We start from the raw sequence: 23,338 nt of genomic DNA, 5'->3' as shown, positions 1-23,338 counted from the left end.
ATAGCTGAACTGCTGGACTGTCTTAAGCTCTGATTCACCTATGGTGATGTGGGGATGATGGAAGTCTTCCTGTGGTGCAGGCTGGTAGAGAACTGTCTTCTTCAAGTTGACTTTCAACCCAAAAAGATCTGCAGCTTCTGCAAAGCAGGATGTTATGCGTTGCAGAGCCGCTTCTGTGTGAGCAACAAGGGCAGCATCGTCAGCAAAAAGCAACTCTGGGACATGGTGATTTAGGGTCTTGGTGTGTGCCTTCAATTGCCTTAGGTTCAATAGGCTTCCATCGGTACCATATCAGATGTAAATGCCATTTTCTTCATTGAGGTCTGCTGTGGCCCTTTGGAGTATCATGCTGAAGAAGATTGTGAATATAGTGGGTGTGAGAACACAGCCTTGTTTCACACCATTGATTATTGGGAAGGATTCAGAGAGTGCATCACCATATCTGACTTGGCCCCACTGATCCTCATGTAGCAGGATGATCATTTTGAGGTACTTGGGGGGACATCCTAATTGAGAAAGTTAAAGTTTTGATTTATTTTTTTAAGGGTGAATAACTTCATAGTTGTTTGTTTATAGGTGAGAATTAAAATGTAACCAAATTACTGTAATTTACAACTTAATCCGCTTCTCCAAATTAATTATCCGACTGGACTGTTATTTTAGAAGTTCAGTAGGTTTAAATACAAGCAGGTGACTGCTATGACTGTTTCCTATTCTCATAAGAAAATTCTTTTTTCTTGGAAGGTGTTGCTGTGAAGGTAAAATAACACCTGTCTCAGCAATAAGTGGTTATAGTCATGGTAACTTGAGAGAAGGGTGAATTTGTCATCTCCCTTTTTTCCCTTTTTCTGCCCCCAAATAAAGGTATTACGAAGCAGGAAAGAAATTGCTTCAAGTTTTTGGATTTTCAAGAAAGGCTATTAATTATTATTATTGTAGAATGCACATTCCTGGGTGCACTCAGATTGTGAAACCTCTCTATGAAGTGACCCTAAAGAAAAAGCTTGGCATGGAGCCCTGTACAAGAACAGGCCTTTGAGCAAGTAAAACAAGATATAGTCCATGCAGTGGCCCTGGAACCTATCCGAACAGGACAGGACATTAAAAATGTTCTCTACACTGCAGCTGGTGACAATGGTCCTACATGGAGCCTCTGGTAAAAAGCACCACGGGAGACTTGAGGTCATCCCCTAGGATTCTGGAATCAGAGATATAAAGGCTTAAAGACCAATTATATTCCAACTGAAAAAGTAATATTGGCCACCTATGAAGGAGTTGGAGCTGCTTCAGAGGTAATTGGTACTGAGGCACAGCTCCTCCTGGCACCCCAACTGCCAGTCCTGACCTGAATTGGGAACCTGAAAAGGGCAGGTTGCATCTACACACCATGCCACTGATGCCACCATGAGTAAGTGGACCCCCCCAGATAATGCAGTGAGCTTGAACAGGGAGGCCTAATTGCCCAGGCATACTGGAAGTGATTACAAACTGTCCAGAATGTAAAGATTTTGGAATGCCACCAGATGAAGTATTGACCTGTGCAGAGGAAACTCCCCTCCCCCCCCCCCCATATAATGAACTCTCAGATCATAAGAAGCAATTTGATTATCAGCAAAGGTGGAAATCTGTTGCTTGGAGTCCTACACAACAAGTTGCAGAAGCAGCTGAGGGAGAAGGTGAATCAAGCAAATTTGCAGGTGTAAAAGCCATTTGGCTGACTCTGGATGTTGGTGAATGGGAAATGTGTCTAGCACTTTACTTCAACTCATGGATGGCAGCAAATTCCTTATAGAGGTGGTTAAGAAGATGGTGTAGAATCCCAAAAAGAATATTTGTCTCAAAACAGCTGCCCTGACAAAATGGACATTATGCTCAGGTGGAGGCCTCATTTGATAAGCCATCTGGACTCTGTTCTCTCAAGGAGAGACCCTCATTTGGTTAACCACCCTGGTAAACAGGGTCCTATTCTTGCAAGAGCAGCCCCTCCTTTAGTGGCTATCCCGATAAGCTGAACACTGTCTTTGCAAGGGGAGCTCTGTTTGATGGCCACCCTGATAGGCAGGACACTGTCCTTTCTTGATAAGGGAGAGGGGCAGGCAAGCAGTACCCTGCAGAGGCAGAGGGCCATCTTGTGTGTGCCCCGGGTAAAGCCACTGAAGAGGGCGCATGTGCAGAAATAAGGGTTATTGCCCAGTCATCCCATAAGGGATGCCTTATAGAGGTGGTTAAGAAGATGATTTTTGAGGCCCGCTTCCTTTGTAGAATATTCTTCATTAGCATCCTGATAGCTAATTATGCATCCTTAAGTGACTGAAATCCCTCTAGGTATTCATATCTCTGTATAAAGGCTAACTTTCATTTACACACTATATTATTTTTTCTATCCTGCATATATACAGCATCAAATATTCTTTCCATTCTGTGTACAGATATTTGAGATATTTAAGCCATAGAGCTATCATTCTATAGCTTAATGTAACAATAGGCAGACTGGAGTGTTAAAAAGTTATCCTGAGCCTGAAACTATCCATGATCAACACAACAGGACATTAATTCAGAACCTTTTGCAAGTTGTGGACTAGGTCTCAGCTATTACTTTGTACTTACATCACTAAGTGTCTTTTTTATTTTCTCAGTCCTACTTTAGTTCAAATTGCTTTTCTTTTGTATTCATATGAAAGCTCGAGAAAATATTTCCTTCTCAGTTCAGATTGTTTTCTTGTCTTTTATGAGAAAAAGAAGAAAGGAAATTGAAATGCTTTGACTGTAGTACTGCAGATTGTCATTGTTGTTATTATTTATTGCAGTGTGGCAACATCTGGATGGTCCTTTTTGATGTTTTGGGTATGATATGGCAGGAAATCTAGAGACTACTTCAAGGAATCACTTCAGTCCTCATCATTATCAATACTTCTTAAATGTGAAACTGCTTTTCTTTCATTGGCTGTTGCAATGGACAGTGAATCTGTGCAGTTGCCTCAGAAATGTTGGCATTTGGACTATGCAGCAGGATGAGGTTCTGTAAACAAAAGTATCAGTGCAGTTAAATTAATCTTACACATTTTGAGCTGAAACCCTTGTTGGAGTTAACCCTTTGTCATTTAGCCTAAGTCTGTTGAGAAAAACTTTTCTTCCTTATAGTGAAGAGGTAATGCATCTATATTAAAATCTCCGTATAGCTTTTCTGAAAGTTATTTTGATACCAGCACATGAGTTTGCATGCTTTGACTTGCATCTATTTATCATATATGTTTGGCAATCTCCATTAATGCCGACCCACTGTGAGTTTTGACTGTATCATCTAATGATTAAGGAAGCAGAAAGATTATATTGGTGGTTCAGAGAAGAAAGATTTTTGAGGTTTGTTTTTGGAATGATAGTGAAAATGTTTTTTTTAACAGGTGCACAAGTACAGTTGACAGTGCAGGGGACCTTCAGAAAGCATCCAAATTCCTTATTGATGGTATGCTTCCATAGCAATATGTATGCTAAGGCTTTTTGGCTGGCTAGTAGACTACAGCTGATTCTAGTGGGAGACAATGTGGTCACAGGACACACTTTTGACTGGACTTCAGTATTATTACCTCTTTGGGTGCAAAGCCATCTGCCCATGGGAGACTCCAGCTATTGCATGGGCTACCAAAACCTCATCACATCTGTCCTGTTTTCTAAATTTGTTCACCATAGAGTGCCAGAGAAAATTTATATTTTTGAAAAGTAGGGATTTTTGTTAAAAAATATTACTCCTCAGACAAAATGTACTCTTTTCATATAGGAAACAGAACTGCTGGGAGATCTAAAGTTACTGAACAGAACTCTCAGGAAAATTAAGAACTACTACAAATTTCACTCTCTTCAGCTCAAAAGGGCAAAATGTATGTATTTGCTTCTTTGGTACAAGCAAATAGTACAACATGTGTTGTAGGAGGTAGTTTAAATACAAATTAAAAACATCAAACATTTTGGGGAATTCGAGGAAAATGCTAAACATTTTTGTTTATATTTGTGGTTTCATTAGCAAAAGCCACTAGCATCTTAAACTTCAGGGATTCCAAAGGATGAAAGGCCCTTAATTTGAATTAAGTAGGAAAAGTAAGTTAGATTCAAAAGATGCCTTAGAATTTTAATTGTATCACACAATTTGTTGTAAGAGAATGCTGTTTTCATGGTTATTATGTACCTTTCTTGCAGTTAAGCAGATAGTAGATGCAGGGGAAGGAGAGAGGGTGTATGGGGAGATGGGCATTGTGTATTAACTCTACCCATGTTGGTGAAGCATAAAATAAGCTAAAAAGTATCATTAAGAATAAAGAGTGTTTAAAATTTCCAAGGTAACTTTATAGAGAAAAGTGGGACATTCTTTCTGAAATTTTTTTGCACAGCTTCCATCTCATTGCTGTTATCTCTGGTAATTCTTAATTTTTTCAGATTGTGTTTTATAGTCTTCCCTATGAGAAAAGAATACATTGTTGCAAGAGTGAGGTGAATTTTTGGGGGGTAAGATGGCTTCTGTTAAATCAAACTGAAAATACTAATCTGATCATCATATCTGTGTTTCAGTACCAAGCAAGAGTGTTTGTCTCTTATCAAGCTGTAAAAAACCCACTGTCAAAGACAAATGTTAGGCAAGTGTAATGGATAAAATACAGAAACCTGCTGTTATTAAAGAAAATCTTTGCTTTCTGCTTGTGTTAGAAGAGAAGGTTAACGATACTGGTCTGAAATAAGGATGTATTTTACTTGAGTCTTGAATATATATTTTAATCATTAGTGTAAAAGTTTTAAAAAGTCTGGGGATCAGTCTTAGTAGCTGGGAAGGTGTTGGGAAACTGTCTGGAAGAAAACAAACATGTGAGCAATCCTGACTATTTAGCTGTAGTTAGAGTAAACTAAGGGCCTTGAGACCCAGTTGCAAGGTTACTGAAAGATGAGCTATGGGAAAAAGATAAGGGAGCTGGCAGTAGAAAAGAAGAATAACAGGATAATGAGGTAGCCAGCAGAAGTTCTGTGAGAACAGAATTTGTGTTCAAGATATAGCCACCTGCAAGATATCGTTATATAAACAAAGGCTCTATATAAAGCGAGTGTCCACTGTTAATAAACGACTTCACTTTAACCATATTGGTGACTGCGTGTCGTCCTTTAAGCCTCCGCAGATTTTTTCCCACATTTGGCGCCCGAACAGGAACCCTCTCGCTGTTGCTTCCAGGAGCGATGAAGACAGCTGGAATGAGAGGGTAGCGAGAAAGCCGACCGAAGGAACGGTGCGGCAGGAGCGGAGAAGCGAGTCGAAAGGAGACTGCTGCCCCGGCGGTCTACGTAGCTGGTGCCCGGCTACGGAACGAAAGAGGTACCTCGGAATTGAAGAATCTTGCCAAGAAAAAGGTGAGCGGCTGGGGAGGAGATGGGGTCTACACTCTCTAAAGAAGAAGAGGCAGTAGTTAAGCTCCTCCAATGTATTCTCTCTAAGAGAGGTTTATCACACGAAGGCAGGACCTTACGTGAATTACTGAAATGGGCACGGGATAGAGACTTGATCCCCTCGATGGGTACCGTTTTTGAGTTACCTACTTGGGAAGCCATAGGTACTGCCCTATGGAATAAAATTAGCCATGGAGATAAGGAGGCACGACGCTTAGCGACACTCTGGAAATTGATTAGAGAAACCTTAAAAGAAATGAAAAGTGAAAGAGCAGCAGCCTCAGCGTTTGCTGCCTTAACACCTGATCTACCAATACCGATGAATGCTCAAAATATGGACTTGACCTCTAAACAGTTATTTGAGACACCTAAAATACCCCCACCAGCACCTGAAGGGACTATACTGATTCAAGCTCAGCCAACTGTGTCATTTGACCCTGGGGGGTCAGATGAAAAGCAAAAATGGGACTGAGAAGCAAAACGAAAAGCGACCGAAAACACCACCAGAATCGTCGGAGGACCCAGAGGGAGAGAAGCCGGAGAACACAGGTGAAGAACCTTGGAATGCAGACCCCCCCCCCCTCCTGCCCGCCTGCCACGGCTCCCGAACACTCTGCCACCGCTGCCTTCCTCTCCACCTCCGATGCCTGATTTGTCTTCTTGACCACAGTTGCCATCAATTAATCCTCTGCTTCACCTGTCAACACCATCAGTGCCTGCTATAGAGCAACAACCAAGGAAAGAACTGGGACTCGGAGACAAGCAACTCAGGGAACTGCTGAAAAAACTGAAAGAACTGGAGACCAAGGATGAGTATACCCCTGAAAAAACCCTAGTTTTTTGCTCCGGGGAACACCCTGAACAACCCAGGGGCACTAATCCATTTTTATCCCCTGATCCGTTCCCTATCCCTGCTCCTACTTCCCTTAACCCTTTAACACCCACTGCTCCACCTCTTCTAGATCCAACATGGGGAGGGGAGGGTGGTAGAGGGGATAGTGGGGGGGGGGAGGGTGGAATCAACAATTGCAATTTCATCATAAATGGCAAATGCTATGTGAAAATGAAGCTGTGATTCCTAGACAGAACACCGATGCATTATACAGAGTGCAAGCACAAATGTTACTTGGTGCTTGTCCTTTTGTATGTGCAGATTTGCAGGCATGGTTTCAAACTGAAGAGTTACAACTTTCACAAGAATTGGCGTATAAAGCTTTGCAAACTGTGCATGATCCTGCACAAGCAACTCCCTCTTTTACAAATATTAAATGAGGGAGTGGAGCCATATCCAAAATTTGTGGATCACTTATATTCAGTGGTAATATCACATCCCGATTTGACAGAAGAGATGAAAACAAAATTTTTTATATGTCAGCATATGACAATGCTAATGAAAAAAACTAAACGTGCATTAGGACTACTCCCAAAAGGTGCTACAGCAGCCCAATTGTTAGAAGCTTCTGAGCAAATGCTAGAAGCAGATAAAGCTGCTTAAGGACCATCATTGCAATATGGTTCTCAATATTGATTTATATTGTGGTGCATGGTCCACTGGTGTTTCATACAGAGATAAAAAACAAAACAAACAAACAAAAAAAAACCAACAAAAAAAAACCCAAAACAACAACAACAACAACAAAAACTTGGTAATTACACTTGAGTTTTGATTTGGGAGATTGTACCGCTTCAGTTTGTTTCAGGCTGACTCCACCAGATTTTAGTAGCAATAGCATTTCATTTTTTAATCTTCTAGTGGTTGTTGTTAATTTTTCTCATATATTGGTGAGGAGTAAAAAAAACCAAAACAAAACAAACAAACAAAAAAAAAAACCAAAAAAACCCCACAGTTATGAGAACAAGTATGCCTTTTTGGAGGCCGAGAGTTGCTGTTCGGAGAGTGAGAGCTGCTCCTGGTACAGAGAGCACCCCCACTCCTGCCTCCGTAGCCGCTTCTCACTCCCCCTCACACAAGGGCATAACTCAGATATGGCTGGTGAGCATTGCCAGTGTATCTGCTACAGCTGCAGCTGCTGTCTCTGCCCCCACAGACACTGCTGCTGCTCAAAAAATGAGCCCTGCTGCAGACACCACAGCAAAAAAAAAAAAAAAAAAAAAAAAGGGGGGGGGGAAATAGGGGGGGGGGAAGGAGTGTGCCTTTGCTGTTTAAAGGCTTGGAATTCTGTCTCTAAACAATTTTATTAGGCCTTTTTGGGCCTCAATTTGGCAACCATGAAGGAAACCAGGACTCCACTGTGCCGTGACCCGGGAGGGGTCTGGGGACGCTTTTGGGGCCCCCCGACCAATTTTTGTCGGATAAGCCTCCTCTACCCTCTTGGTTCTATGCGCCAGTGGACACCAGACCTTCCTCATACTAAAAAAGTTTTTAAGTCCTTCCATTGCAGTGTGAAATGTGCTTTTCATATTGTATTGATAATAGGTTCTTGTTAATGTTGTAATTCATGTGATCGTTTATACGTTGATTATGGGATCCCTTGTCTATGTGTTGATTGTTGATTGTGCTATTCTGTTGCACTGGTAAGTAGATGAACTTAACTTCTGGTATTTTAACACAGATGCTAGAAGATGTTGATAGTGTCAGACATGCAGTTCTACAATATTGTGCTGCCACTGACTTTTTATTATTAGCTTTTAGGTTATGTTTGTGAAGACTTTGATGGAGTGTATTTGCATGAATTTATCTGATCATTCAGAGTCAATTCACAACCAAAAACGATTGATTAAGATAACATGAAAAATTAACTGTTGCATATATCGGGTTAAATGAATGGTTAAATCACTTAAGGATATAGGGATAGCTTAGAGATTTAATTAGACAAGGTTTATCAATTATATTTGTTATTATTGGTTTTGATGCTTTCGTATTATTAGTATGTTGTTTATGGCAATGTATTATTAGCATGTTATCTCACGTGATGAAGTAAGTCAGGATTGCTCAAAACCAAAAAGGGGGATATGTTGGGAAACTGTCTGGAAGAAAACAGACATGTGAGCAATCCTGACTCTTTAGCTGTAGTTAGAGTAAACTAAGGGCCTTGAGACCCAGTTGCAAGGTTACTGAAAGATGAGCTATGGGAAAAAGATAAGGGAGCTGGCAGTAGAAAAGAAGAATAACAGGATAATGAGGTAGCCAGCAGAAGTTCTGTGAGAACAGAATTTGTGTTCAAGATATAGCCACCTGCAAGATATCGTTATATAAACAAAGGCTCTATATAAAGCGAGTGTCCACTGTTAATAAACGACTTCACTTTAACCATATTGGTGACTGCGTGTCGTCCTTTAAGCCTCCGCGGATTTCCCACAGGAAGGGTAAAGAAAAAGATAGTATTCTGAAAAAGCTTTATTGTTTTTCTCTAAAAATATATTTGCCTCTATTGTTTACAGTTTTTCCTTGTGTTTTTATTTTGGGGAGGAGTGTTTGTGGTTGGTTTGGCTTTTGTTATTTTCCTTTCCAAATGGGAATATGTGTAGAAGTAAGAAACAAAAGTAGCTGAATCCTTAGCAATATGATGAAAATGTATTGTCTGAAGTGTAGTGCTGTAGAAGTAATTGATTTCTTCTTCAACATCTGTTTTATTGTATTTTTCTCAATTTTTGCTCAATATATTTTGAACTATAGAGTTTAAATACCTAAAATAAAATGTTGATTAAATCAGCATGAGGTTGTATACATCTACAGCTCTGAATTTTTCTAGGGTTTTTGTTGTTGCTTTTTGTGTTGTAAGACACATAGATTTGCTGACTTGTGGAGCACACAGACTTTGTTTTACTGTGAATTTAATGGAGAGTGTCACAGGCCATAACTATTAATATTTTATATTAAAATATTAGCCACTGCGCATATTCATCCTAAAAATTGCAAAAGTAACCAGCTTCAAGATTTGAACAAATTACAATGGTTTATTTCAGGGAAAATGACACTACGTTGAAAGGAGTCTTAGGAAGGAGTTGACGGTGGGAGAGAAACACCGGGAAAACAGTTTTTAAGCAAATTAATCACCCTAGGGAAAGGGCTATCAAAAAAAGAAAGTGCAATTATCGTTCTTTTCACTCTCCAAAGAGAAACGCCTCCTCACCACCGGGATCTCTGTCCCTTTGAAGTCACTGGTGGGGGTGCTCTCTGCTGCTCCTTGATGCTACTTCCTGTTGTTGGCTTCTGATAGCTCCAATTGGCTTCTTTTCGCTTCTGATTTTCCCATTTTTCCTCTGAATTTTTATAGTAAAAAGTTCCTTCTTTTCATCAAGTATTGCCAGAGGTTGCAAATTGGTAAATACGTGTCTTCTCTTTGTATTCAGGTTTCTTGGAATTCTTGTATTTGCTACCAATTTGCATTAGCTGTCTGGCAGCTTATTAGCATTTTGTCTTCTTAGTCCTGACAATGGAGGGGGGTCTGTTGATGAGATTTTGCTGATGGAAATAAGTTTGATACATTTTAAACAGAGTAAACTATGCTGGAGGAGCCAGGGTTTTGCTGATTCAAGAGGCAATTTTTCTATTTTCAATGTATCCACATTATATTTAACCCTGTGGCTCTTCAGTCAGCATTCGTATTCATGTCCCATTTTGTGGGGGTATTTTGTGGCTGCATTTCGTGTCTTTTTTTTTTTTTTTTTTTTTTTCTTTGAATCTGTGCTCTTTCGGCATTTCGGCCCTTCTCTGAGGTTTTTCCCACTCAGGGAGCTTAACTGGCAACATTAATGCCCAAAGGCGTGCAGTGCTCTATTGAGCCACGCCCTTCCCTCACTATATGTTGTCACAGTTTAACACTGGCCCGGCAATTAAACCGAGTAACAGATGCTCTCTATTAATCTCTCTCTCCTCCCTGATAAAGAAAGAAGAGAGAATAAGGGAGAGAGACTTATGGGTTGGAAGCTAAACTACACAACTTTAATGAAACTGTAATGATAAATAGGAAAAATTACTAAATACATACAAATATACAAATATACAGGAAAATTGATACCACGTTCCTTCCCCCAATAACACACGTCGCCACTGAGGCTGCAGGGCAGCCCTGGGAAAGTCCAGGCTGGACTCCTGGAGTCGGCAGCAGTCGGGAACTGGAGGCAGGAACACACAGATAAGGGCTGGCACGGATCAGGACCACAGGCAGACGAACGGACGGGATCCTTCCAGGATGCTGAGTGAAGGAAGGGAAGCAGGAAGGGCAGGCAGCCGGAAGCTGGAAATCTGGCTTGGCCCTCGTGATCCCTCAAATTTATACTGAGTATGATGTGTATGGGATGGAATACTCTGGTCGATTTCTGTAGGAAAAAATCCGCGGAGGCTTAAAGGACGACACGCAGTCACCAATATGGTTAAAGTGAAGTCGTTTATTAACAGTGGACACTCGCTTTATATAGAGCCTTTGTTTATATAATGATATCTTGCAGGTGGCTGTATCTTGGACACAAATTCTGTTCTCACAGAACTTCTGCTGGCTTCCTCATTATCCTGTTATTTCTTCTTTTCTACTGCCAGCTCCCTTATCTTTTTCCCATAGCTCATCTTTCAGTAACCTTGCAACTGGGTCTTAAGGCCCTTAGTTTACTCTAGCTAAAGCTAAAGAGTCAGGATTGCTCACATGTCTGTTTTCTTCCAGACAGTTTCCCAACATATCCCCCTTTTTGTTTTTGAGCAATCCTGACTTACTTCATCACGTGAGATAACATGCTAATAATACATTGCCATAAACAACATACTAATAATACGAAAGCATCAAAACCAATAATAACAAATATAATTGATAAACCTTGTCTAATTCAATCTCTAAGCTATCCCTATATCCTTAAGTGATTTAACCATTCATTTAACCCAATATATGCAACAGTTATTTTTTCATGTTATCTTAATCAATCGTTTTTGGTTGTGAATTGACTCTGAATGATCAGATAAATTCATGCAAATACACTCCATCAAAGTCTTCACAAACATAACCTAAAAGCTAATAATAAAAAGTCAATGGCAGCATGATATTATAAAACTGCATGTCTGACACTATCAACATCTTTTAGCATCTGTGTTAAAATACCAGAAGTTAAGTTCATCTACTTACCAGTGCAACAGAATAGCACAATCAACAATCAACACATAGACAAGGGATCCCATAATCAACATATAAACGATCACATGAATTACAACATTAACAAGAACCTATTATCAATACAATATGAAAAGCACATTTAACACTGCAATGGAAGGACTTAAATACCTTTTTATTATGAGGAAGGTCTGGTGTCCACTGGTGCATAGAACCAAGAGGGCAGAGGAGGCTTATCTGACAAAAATTCGTCGGGGGGCCCCAAAAGCATCCCCAGACCCCTCCCGGGTCACGGCACAGTGGAGTCCTGGTTTCCTTCATGGTTGCCAAATTGAGGCTCAAAAAGGCCTAATAAAATTGTTTAGAGACAGAATTCCAAGCCTTTAAACAGCAAAGGCACACTCTTTCCCCCTCCCTTTTTTTTTTTTTTTTTTTTTTTTTTTTTTTGCTGTGGTGTCTGCATCAGGGCTCATTTTTTGAGCAGCAGCAGTGTCAGTGGGGGTAGAGACAGCAGCTGCAACAGATACACTGGCAATGCTCACCGGCCACATCTGAGTTGTGCCCTTGTGTGCGGGGGGGCGAGAAGCGGCTGCGGAGGCAGGAATGGGGGTGCTCTCTGTACGAGGAGCAGCTCTCACTCTGTGCAGCAACTCTCGGGCTCTGAAAAGGCATACTCATTCTCATAAAATCTAATGAAGTTAGCCTAAAATTAAAAGAAGTGGTACAATTTCCCAAACCAAAACTCAAGTGTAATTACCAAGGTTTTTTTTTTTGTTGTTGTTGTTGTTTTGGGTTTTTTTGTTTGTTTGTTTGTTTTTTGTCTCTGTATGAAACACCAGTGGACCATGCACCACAATATAAATCAATATTGAGAACCATATTGCAATGATGGTCCTTAAGCAGCTTTATCTGCTTCTAGCATTTGCTCAGAAGCTTCTAACAATTGGGCTGCTGTAGCACCTTTTGGGAGTAGTCCTAATGCACGTTTAGTTTTTTTCATTAGCATTGTCATATGCTGACATATAAAAAATTTTGTTTTCATCTCTTCTGTCAAGTCGGGATGTGATATTACCACTGAATATAAGTGATCCACAAATTTTGGATATGGCTCCACTCCCTCATTTAATATTTGTAAAAGAGGGAGTTGCTTGTGCAGGATCATGCACCGTTTACAAAGCTTTATACACCAATTCTTGTGAAAGTTGTAACACTTCAGTTTGAAACCATGCCTGCAAATCTGCACATACAAAAGGACAAGCACCAAGTAACATTTGTGCTTGCACTCTGTATAATGCATCGGTGTTCTGTCTAGGAATTACAGCTTCATTTTCACACAGCATTTGCCATTTATGATGAAATTGCAATTGTTGATTCCACCTTTCCCCCCCCCCCCACTATCCCCTCTACCACCCTCCCCTCCCCATGTTGGATCTAGAAGAGGTGGAGCAGTGGGTGTTAAAGGGTTAAGGGAAGTAGGAGCAGGGATAGGGAACTGATCAGGGGATAAAAATGGATTAGTGCCCCTGGGTTGTTCAGGGTATTCCCCGGAGCAAAAAACTAGGGTTTTTTCAGGGGTATACTCATCCTTGGTCTCCAGTTCTTTCAGCTTCTTCAGCAGTTCCCTGAGTTGCTTGTCTCCGAGTCCCAGTTCTTTCCTTGGTTGTTGCTCTATAGCAGGCACTGATGGTGTTGACAGGTGAAGCAGAGGATTAATTGATGGCAACTGTGGTCAAGAAGATAAATCAGGCATCGGAGGTGGAGAGGAAGGCAGCGGTGGCAGAGTGTTCGGGAGCCGTGGCAGGCGGGCAGGAGGGGGGGGTCTGCATTCCAAGGTTCCTCGCCTGTGTTCTCCGGCTTCTCTCCCTCTGGGTCCTCCGACGATTTTGGTGGTGTTTTCGGTCGCTTTTCGTTTTGCTTCTCAGTCCCATTTTTACTTTTCATCTGACCCTCCAGGGTCAAATGGCACAGTTGGCTGAGCTTGAATCAGTATAGTCCCTTCAGGTGCTGGTGGGGGCACCTTATGTGTCTCAAATAACTGCCTAGAGGTCAAGTCCATATTTTGAGCATTCATCGGTATTGGTAGATCAGGTGTTAAGGCAGCAAACGCTGAGGCTGCTACTCTTTCACTTTCCATCTCTGTTAAGGTTTCTCTAATCAATTTCCAGAGTGTCGCTAAGCATCGTGCCTCCTTATCTCCATCGTTAATTTTATCCCATAGAGCAGTACCTATGGCTTCCCAAGTAGGTAACTCAAAAACGGTACCCATCGAGGGGATCAAGTCTCTATCCCGTGCCCATTTCAGTAATTCACGTAAGGTCCTGCCTTCGTGTGATAAACCTCTCTTAGAGAGAATACATTGGAGGAGCTTAACTACTGCCTCTTCTTCTTTAGAGAGTGTAGACCCCATCTCCTCCCCAGCCGCTCACCTTTTTCTTGGCAAGATTCTTCAATTCCGAGGTACCTCTTTCGTTCCGTAGCCGGGCACCAGCTACATAGACTGCCGGGGCAGCAGTCTCCTTTCGACTGGCTTCTCCGCTCCTGCCGCACCGTTCCTTCGGTCGGCTTTCTCGCTACCCTCTCATTCCAGCTGTCTTCATCGCTCCTGGAAGCAACAGCGAGAGTGTCCCTGTTCGGGCGCCAAATGTAGGAAAAAATCCGCGGAGGCTTAAAGGACGACACGCAGTCACCAATATGGTTAAAGTGAAGTCGTTTATTAACAGTGGACATTCGCTTTATATAGAGCCTTTGTTTATATAATGATATCTTGCAGGTGGCTGTATCTTGGACACAAATTCTGTTCTCACAGAACTTCTGCTGGCTTCCTCATTATCCTGTTATTTCTTCTTTTCTACTGCCAGCTCCCTTATCTTTTTCCCATAGCTCATCTTTCAGTAACCTTGCAACTGGGTCTTAAGGCCCTTAGTTTACTCTAGCTAAAGCTAAAGAGTCAGGATTGCTCACATGTCTGTTTTCTTCCAGACAGTTTCCCAACAAATTTCGGCATCTATCTTGTCCATTCCTCCGCAAAGGAGGGTTTCAGGTGTGACCTTTTTACTCCTTCTCTCCTTCCAGAGGGCAAAATGTTCCTCAGAGCTGAGCAGTGTCCTTGGCTCTGCATACCAGTCTCTAGCAGTAACTATAAACATCGAGTGTTATCAGTCCCAGAAGCAGATACTGTCTGAGAAACTTGGTTTTACTTTCAGCAAGTGCAGCTACTTACAAGAGACTTAGCTGAAAGCAAAAGTAGAAGACAGAAAATCACCTTTATCCTGGCCCAAACCAGGACATTCCACCCCTTATTCCATACCATTTGCGTCATGCTCCAATCATTACTATCTCTTATCCTTAAACATAACTATACACAAATTATTACTACCTCTCTGTACTAAAATTCACTAAGTAATTTAGTCTATGATTGCAGATGTTCATCTACTGCAGCAGATTCTTAAAACAAGGAGCAGTTGTCACAGTTCATGTCCATGGTTCACAAGTTGCAGGTTGCAGATGTTAACTTCAAGGAAGTTACTGGATGCTAGTCAATGAACCTAGTTCTGGTTTCATCGCCACAAAATCATCCTGAAAAACACTCACAGAACACTGTTAGTTTATGCAGAAATTCACATAACAGTAGTTAATGTGGGATACAAGTTCATGACCCCCAAAGATTCCATGCATTACTGATTAAGCTAGACAAGCAGAAATTAGGAATTCTCACCTAGTGTTAGATTCCCTTGTGGCACACATTGTACTTCTCCATCTTTCATCATCACCCACCAAGTGTGTCCAGGCCCTTGAGCAAAAGCAACCCCACGAATGGGTTTGCCTTTGCCCGAGGCAGGATAAACCCAAACTGTTTTTCCTAGCAGATTCTTTTCATGCACCGCATGCACTTTGTCCCCATCTGCTGTGTGTAGAAGATCTGACTGAGCAGGAGCAGCTCGATTGATGGAACCCCTGGTGTTAACTAACCAGGTGGCTTTTGCCAAATGCTTGTCCCAGTTTTGAAAAGTTCCACCACCCATTGCCTTTAAGGTAGTTTTTAACAGTCCATTGTGCCTTTCAATTTTACCTGAGGCGGTGTTGGGAGTTTTTGGAAGAAAACGGACATGTGAGCAATCCTGACTAATTAGCTTTAGCCAGAGTGAGCTAAGGGCCTTGAGGCCCAGCTGCAAGGTTATTAAAAGATCAGCTATGTGCAAAAGATAAGGGAGTTGGCAGCAGAAAAGAAGAATAACAGGATGGGAAAGCATCGCATAGACAGCACATAAACAGTTGTATGTAACCAGTTCTGAGCCCCTGAGAAGAAGAAAGTTACGGCAGATAAAAAGTTGCAAACAGGATGCCTGCGGTCAGCAAAGCAGGACAAGGACGATAAGCAGCACCCTATCGCAATGCGACAACAGGTGCATGTACAGCAACACGCAGCCAATCAACATGAGCCACGAAGACGCCAAGACCATATAAATGTAACGCTTTGCTTAATAAAATTGAGCTTTGTTACTAACTCATATTGAGTCGTCTCTTTGCTCCGCAAGTCCGCCTCCGCAAGTGGTGACCCCGACGTGATAGACTATTTGGCTCTCTACAAGGCGGGTGCATGATAGGGGTATGGTTGTGGAGGAATTCCTGAAGGAACGTGGACACCCGGCACTTATGGCCAAACCATGCTTTGAGGCTTATGAAGCAGACTGAGGCCTTTGGTTCTGAGAGCAGTAAACAACTTGTCCTTGAAGAAGCAGTTTTGCTGATATGAGAGCAGTACTGTAAAAAACCAGAATAATGATGTAGCCTGCTGTAGTTCTGTGAGAACAGGATTTGTGGCCAAGATATAGCCACCTGCAAGATATCATTATGTAAACAAGGGCTCTTTATAAAGCGGTGTGAAAATGAATAAAGGGAGCTGTGCGTTAGTCATATTGGTGTGCTGCAGTCTCCATAGCGCTCTTCCCGAGAAATGGCGCCCGAATTGGGTTTTAGAATTGTTGGTAGTTGCTTCACGCTACGGTTTACCTGGACGTTGGGAAACGTGGACAGGGAAGGCACTGTTTGGCAATTGCGGCAGGAGCTGGAAGTGAGCTGGCCATTCACCTCCGTAAGGTAGGCACTGCAAACCTAAGGCAAAATGCAGACAGAGGCAGCAGTGTCGTTACTAGGTAGTATACTCTCTAAGAGAGGGATTCCTAGTAATTCGAAACAGCTCCATGAGCTAATCAAGTGGGCACGGAAACGGGGAATGATGCAAGAAATTCCGTTACTTTTTAGCCCAACAGATTGGAAAGATGTGGGCGATAAACTATGGGACACTACCATTACTGGAGAAAAAGAGGATGCTAAGATTGCAAAGGACCTAGGTCCTACTTGGAAAGCAGTAATTAACAGTCTCCAAGAAATGCGAGCTGAGCAGCTAGTGGCAACGGCCGCTGCTCAAGCCTTAGTGGCCGCCCCCGCATCTGCATCGCCGGAAAAACCCGAGCCGCCGGCAGCAGAAAAAGGTCAATAGCGTCTAGAAAAGTTTTTTTTCGGTTCCACTAAAATGATGCCAATAAAAAGTATGACCGTGCCTGTTGCTAAAACAATAGCGGACATTAAAACAAAAAATGAGCAAATACTGGACATTAAATCGAAAAATGAGCAAATGCCACCACAAATTGACGTTGCTACCGATACTCAAGGGGCAGTTGGGGCTGTCCCTACAGCCCCGCCTTTACCTGGGTTTTCGGAATTACGAAAAGATGGTTGCGGGAGCGAGAAAGAAAATGCGTGCAACCAATATGGTTGAAAAACGAACTTCTGGTTTATTGCGCAGCAACTTTTGCTTATATAGTGCTTCCGTGACCACGCCCCCACCACCAACACGCACTTTTATTGGACACCCAGTGTGTTTACCTGTAGCACAGCGAATCCCCGGTGCAGGTAGCACCGGAGCGTGGCCCGATCTAATTGGCCTCCCAAACATGGGGTTGGGCATAGCAAAGGGGTCGCACCTCCCATCTCTTCGAGAATATTCGGGAATATTCTCCAACATTCTCCGAGCCTTCCTAACATTCCACAACAGATGGTCATACCAAAAGAGGCAAAAGCTACAGGGGGGTGTCCCCCCCCCCCTTGCTCGCACCTTTCTACCTGTGTAAGTGGTCATAATAGTGGGAATGCTTCTCCAAGAATCATGAAACTGCAAAAGGAGAGCAGGGTAGAGAAAATGCTGCAGGAGGTGGTGAAGCAGTTGCAGTCTTTACAGGTTGAAAGCAATGTGAATCGCGTGAATTCTAAGGTTAATTATTTAGAGCCCCAGAAGGTTCTGCCTTCTGCCGCAGAGGTTCGTCGGAACGTTGAATCGGCGGCAGGGTCTGAGGCTCCGACTGGAGACATAGGGCACTCAATGGGTAATGCAAGAACGGTTGCTCGAAGATGGACGAGTTTAGTAAAAGATGCTATTATAGAAGGAGATTGGCAGACAGCTTCCGTGGTGGCTTGCCCTATTATGATTGATGAGCAGGGAACAGCGAGGTGGGAAGTGCAAGACTGGAAACCTTTACAACAAGCCAGAAGGGTGGTTTCAGAATAAAGCTTGCACTCCGAACCCGCACGACAGATGTTAGGCTGGATTTTTCAGGCAGATATTAATTGCGCCTTTGATTGCAAGAATTTGGCCAATTTACTATTAACTCCCTCACAACAGATTCTGTGGGAGCAAGAATGGCACAGGATGGCTGAATTGGAGGTGCAAAAAACCAGACTTCCAAATGATCCCCTGTGTGGGATATCTACAGACATATTAAGAGGCAAAGGTCCTTATGAGACAGTAACAGCTCAGCTGCAGTTTCCTGATTTTGTACACAATTTGTCTCCTCGTCTAGCTGGGGATGCCTTTTATTCTTTGCCGAGTGAGAAAAAGGGGCCGTGTTTTGCAGGTGTCCGGCAAGGACTGACTGAAACTTATGAACATTTTATTGATCGCCTGATTGAGGCGTTGCGCGCTCAATCTGATTTGGACGATACAGGTTGGGACCAAATGCTTAAGCTTCTGGCTTTTGAGAATGCTAACCCACCTACGAAAAGGCTGCTGGCGACCCTCCAAAATGAGGTTTCTATTGAGCAGATGTTAGAGCGCGCTAACAGAGCAATGCATTCCACCCAAGCAGCTTTCGTCGCGGAAGTGGTTAAAGGAGCCGTAGAAAGTCAGACCCAGGTCCTGGCAGCAGCGCTACGGCCAATCAAACAAGGAAAGAAAACTGCGATGAGGAAGTTACTGTGTTTTAAATGCGGACAGCCCGGGCATATTCGTACCAAATGTAAAAGCGCTGTCTGGTGCGATAATTGTCAGATTGATTCTCATTGTACGAAAATTTGTCGGCGGCTAGGAAACGATCAGCAGAGCGCGAGCAGCCGAGCCAAGACAACAATAGCTGCAAACCAGGATTCTTGGATTGCAACTCGCCAGCCACCCGAGGAAGCCTCGACGTGGACTTGGAAACTACAGTAGCAGTGACTTTAACAAACTCCTCAGTTACTAAAATCCCTAGTCAAGCTGACGGTCCTCTATCACGAAATCAGCGGATAGGAGGGCTATTAATTGGTAGATCATCATCGGGGCTTAGGGGGTTAATTGTGATTCCTGGAGTGATAGACGCTGATTACAGAGGGAATATTCAAATCATGGCTTACACTTTAAATCCCCCTTTAATGATCCCTGCGGGGAGTCGCATTGCGCAAATTGTGCCGTTGCAAAGTATTCAACAAAAGGTTGTTGATGTTCAAAGACAAGGAGGCTTTGGATCCACGGGTCCGGTAGTTTGTTTTACCCGCTCACTGAATGACAGACCAACTATTGCGGTTAAAATTGAGCAGGATGCAAAGGTCGTTAATTTGATGGCTATGATTGACACAGGGGCGGATATAACCATTATAAACCATTCATGCTGGCCACCGGAGTGGCCCTTAAAATTACCACATTCTAATATCGTTGGTGTCGGGGAAGGGTCCACGACACATGTGAGCACTAAACCGGTAACAGTCAGTGTATGATCAGAGGCCCCAGTAACTCTGATGGTGTATGTGATGAAGCTGCCCGGTAATCTACAGATGCTAATGGGCCGTGATGTGCTCAATCAATTAGGAGCGATCATCACTACTGATAAGCAACCTTTTTAGTTACGGTCACTGTTGAGCAGCCGCCCATTGTTGCCTTAACCTGGCTCTCTGATGAACCCGTGTGGGTAGAGAGGTGGCCGTTAACAAAGGAAAAGCTGCAACGTGTAAAAGAACTAGTAGATGAACAATTGAAGGCTGGACCTATTCGACCGTCCACAAGCCCATGGAACACGCCTGTTTTCACTGTTCAAAAGAAATCTGGTAAATGGCGTTTGCTGCATGATCTAAGGAAGATCAATTCACAAATGATGGACATGGGGGCGTTACAGCAGGGACTACCAAGTCCTGCTATGTTACCCTGTCACGGTTTAACACTGGCCCGGCAATTAAACCGAGTAACAGACGCTCTCTATTAATCTCTCTCTCCTCCCTGATAAGAAAGGAGAGAGAATAAGGGAGAGAGACTTATGGGTTGGAAACTAAACTACACAACTTCAATGAAACAGTAATGATAAATAGGAAAAATTAATAAATATATACAAATATACAGGAAAATGGATACCACATTCCTCCCCCCTTTCCCCCAATAGCTCTCACGTCACCACCGAGGCTGCAGGGCAGCCCTGGGAAAGTCCAGGCTGGACTCCTGGAGTCGGCAGCAGTCGGGAACTGGAGGCAGGAACACACAGATAAGGGCTGGCACGGATCAGGACCACAGGCAGACGAATGGACGGGATCCTTCCAGGATGCTGAGTGAAGGAAGGGAAGCAGGAAAGGCAGGAAGGGCAGGCAGCCGGAAGCTGGAAGCAGGAAATCTGGCTTGGCCCTCGTGATCCCTCAAATTTATACTGAGGATGACGTATATGGGATGGAATACTCTGTTGGGTCAGTTCTGGCATCTATCTTGTCCGTTCCTCCCCAAAGGAGGGATGCAGGTGGGACCTCTTTATGTTTTCCTCAGAGCTGAGCAGTGTCCTTGGCTCTGCATACCAGTGTCTAGCAGTAACTATAAACATGGAGTGTTATCAGTCCTAGAAGCAGACGCTGTCTGAGAAACTTGCTGTTAATTTCAGCAAGTGCAACTACTTACAAGAGACTTAGCTAAAAGCAAAAGTACAAGACAGAAAATCACCTATATCCTGGCCCAAACCAGGACATACCCCAAGACTGGCATATTTTGATTATAGATCTAAAAGACTGTTTCTTTACTATACCGCTTGCGGATGTTGATTGCAAGCGCTTTGCCTTCTTGGTACCATCAGTAAACAAAGCTGAACCAGCAGACAGGTATGAATGGGTTGTATTGCCACAAGGCATGAAAAATTCACCCACGATGTGTCAACTATATGTAGCATGGGCTCTTTGCTCGATCAGGAAAACTTGGAAAGACACATTAATATATCATTATATGGATGACATACTTTTTTGCCGTGAAACACCTTTTGTCAATGATGATGTCCAATATGTCACATCATGCTTAAAGGAAAAGGGCCTGATTGTTGCATCAGAGAAGGTGCAACTGTCTGCCCCGAGGCTTCCACTGGTTGCTGGTTGGAGGGAGGTGGGTGGCTGGAGTTGTCGTTGAAGGGAAGTGGAAACTGGCTGGTTGTCGAAGGGAGGTAGAGATGGCTGGTTGCTGAAAGGAAGTGCGGGTGGATGATTGCTGGAGGTAGGTGGGGGTAGCTGATTGTTGGAAGGGAGTGGAAGTGGCTGGTTGCTGTTGTTTGAAGGGGTCCACACTAGAGCCGCAGTTGGGGTCTTTGCGCCGTGGCTCCTCGTGTTCCTCGATCCATTTCCCTGGTATCTGCAGACTTCGGTAGCATGAGTGTTCGTATTACAGTGTTGACACCAGACTGTGGCTTTGCGACAATGCCTTCGAAGATGTCCAGTGTGTCCACAGCGAAAACATTTGTCGGTTGATCGTTGAGGCTGTCTGGTGTCGGCAGGACGTAACGGGGCTAAGGCTGCAAAGTCTTGCTGCTGGATTGCGAGAGCTTGCTGTTGCTGGATTGCAAGAGCTTGCTGGTGGGCTTGCTGTTGGGCTAAAAAGGCTTGTTGTTGGGCTGCAAGAGCTTGCTGCTGGGCTTGCACCATACCTTTCCCTACATCTTGTATTGCCTCAATTAACATTGCCTGAGTCCCTACTGGTACTTTAGCTAACCGTTCCAGCATCTCCTCAATTGATGCTTCCAATGGCATCGAGGAAATTATATTTTTCGTAGGGGTATTGCTGTTCTCTAAGACACACTGACGGAGCAATGTAGTTTTCATTTGATCTGGTACACAAGCCTGGTTGATGGCATCAGTGAGTTTATCTACAAACTGTGAGAACGCCTCATCTCTGCCTTGCTTAATTGACATATAAGATGGGACAACTGGTGTAGTTCTAACTTTACTCATAGCTTCCCTCGCAAATCTCATGAACTCTCTTATTATATGTGAGCCTAATCTTGCTTGTGCCTCAAAATTAGCATATTGTCCACAACCCATAAGTTGATTTATTGTTATCCCATACAGGGGGTCATTTTGTTGTCTAGGAATGTCTACGAATCTGTGACATAATGTTTGCCAGTGGGCTTGCCATAACAGTAAAGCTGATAGAGTCATGATCATTCTCATAATTCCTTTTATGTCCTCTGGGAGCAACAGTCCTGAGCTCCAGATATAACTTATCATTTGCTTGACTGGTTCACCATGCAACTCGCATTCATTTACGGTAGCTCTTAATTGTTTTAGCAATTTCCAATTTAAAAAGTGATACTCCGCCTCTACATTTCCCTGATTAGCTGTTGTATATATAATCGGGAAAACTTGTGGCAGGGTATCTAAAACTGAGGATAAATCATAATCTTTATTATTAAGGGCCTCCTCATGCATTTGCGACCAATTGATCGTTAAGGTGCGGTAGTGCCGTGCAGCAGGCTTTTATTTCTGAAAAGCAGCTGCTTGCGGCGGGGAGTGGGGGGCCGGCTGGTCGGAGGAGGGGGGGGGGGGGGGGGGGAGAGGAGTGCTGCGGACCGGGAACGTCCCCGCCGGATGATGTACGGCGTGGGGGTGGGGCCGAAGGCGGGGCCCAATGGAGGTCGGGACTAGCCCCGGAGCCACCCTCGCCGGATGACGCGGGACATAGGGTTTCCGGACTCTGGTTCAGTCCGCTTCCGGCGCTGCAAGCGGTCACTTCCGTCCCGTCCGTACATCCCGAGCCATGTGGCTCAAGATGGCCGGCACAGGCCACATCAGAGGGAGGGGGGGGCAGCGGGTTGCATCGGAACTTCACTGGAATTTTGAGCAAGCTGTACAATTATTTCGTCTCCCGTTGGGGGACAGGGATCATAATCAACTCCTAATTGATGCAAATCTGGTATCGGCTGCCCTTTTAAGGTTGCCGAAGCTACAGCGGCGATTTTCTTCTCTGTCTGATAAAGGTGCAAGCAAGTAATCATTGTATGCCACAGTTTCATTAACTTACGAGCTGTCTTATCCTCTTCTATTACCTTATACCGTAAAATATCTCCTAAGCTTTTCCATTCTTTCTCATCAAATAAGTTAGCAGGGTCAGTAAAAAACTGATATGTGCGGCCGTATGCTACAAGCGCCGCCGGATCTTTTTTTAAATCCACATCTTTTATGGCACGTTTCTGTAAGAAACTAATAAAAAAGGTCTAGAATAGAATAGAAAGTCTAGGGCTACTTCGTTCTCTATTTTCTGCACGCTTAACTATCCCTTTATTATTTTGGTGCAGCCTTAACCCGAGCCTTTTACGGGC

The sequence above is a fragment of the Heliangelus exortis genome, chromosome W, assembly GCF_036169615.1.
Source record: "Heliangelus exortis chromosome W, bHelExo1.hap1, whole genome shotgun sequence".
In the NCBI taxonomy this organism is placed as follows: Eukaryota; Metazoa; Chordata; class Aves; order Apodiformes; family Trochilidae; genus Heliangelus; species Heliangelus exortis.
This window is presented reverse-complemented; position numbering follows the sequence as displayed.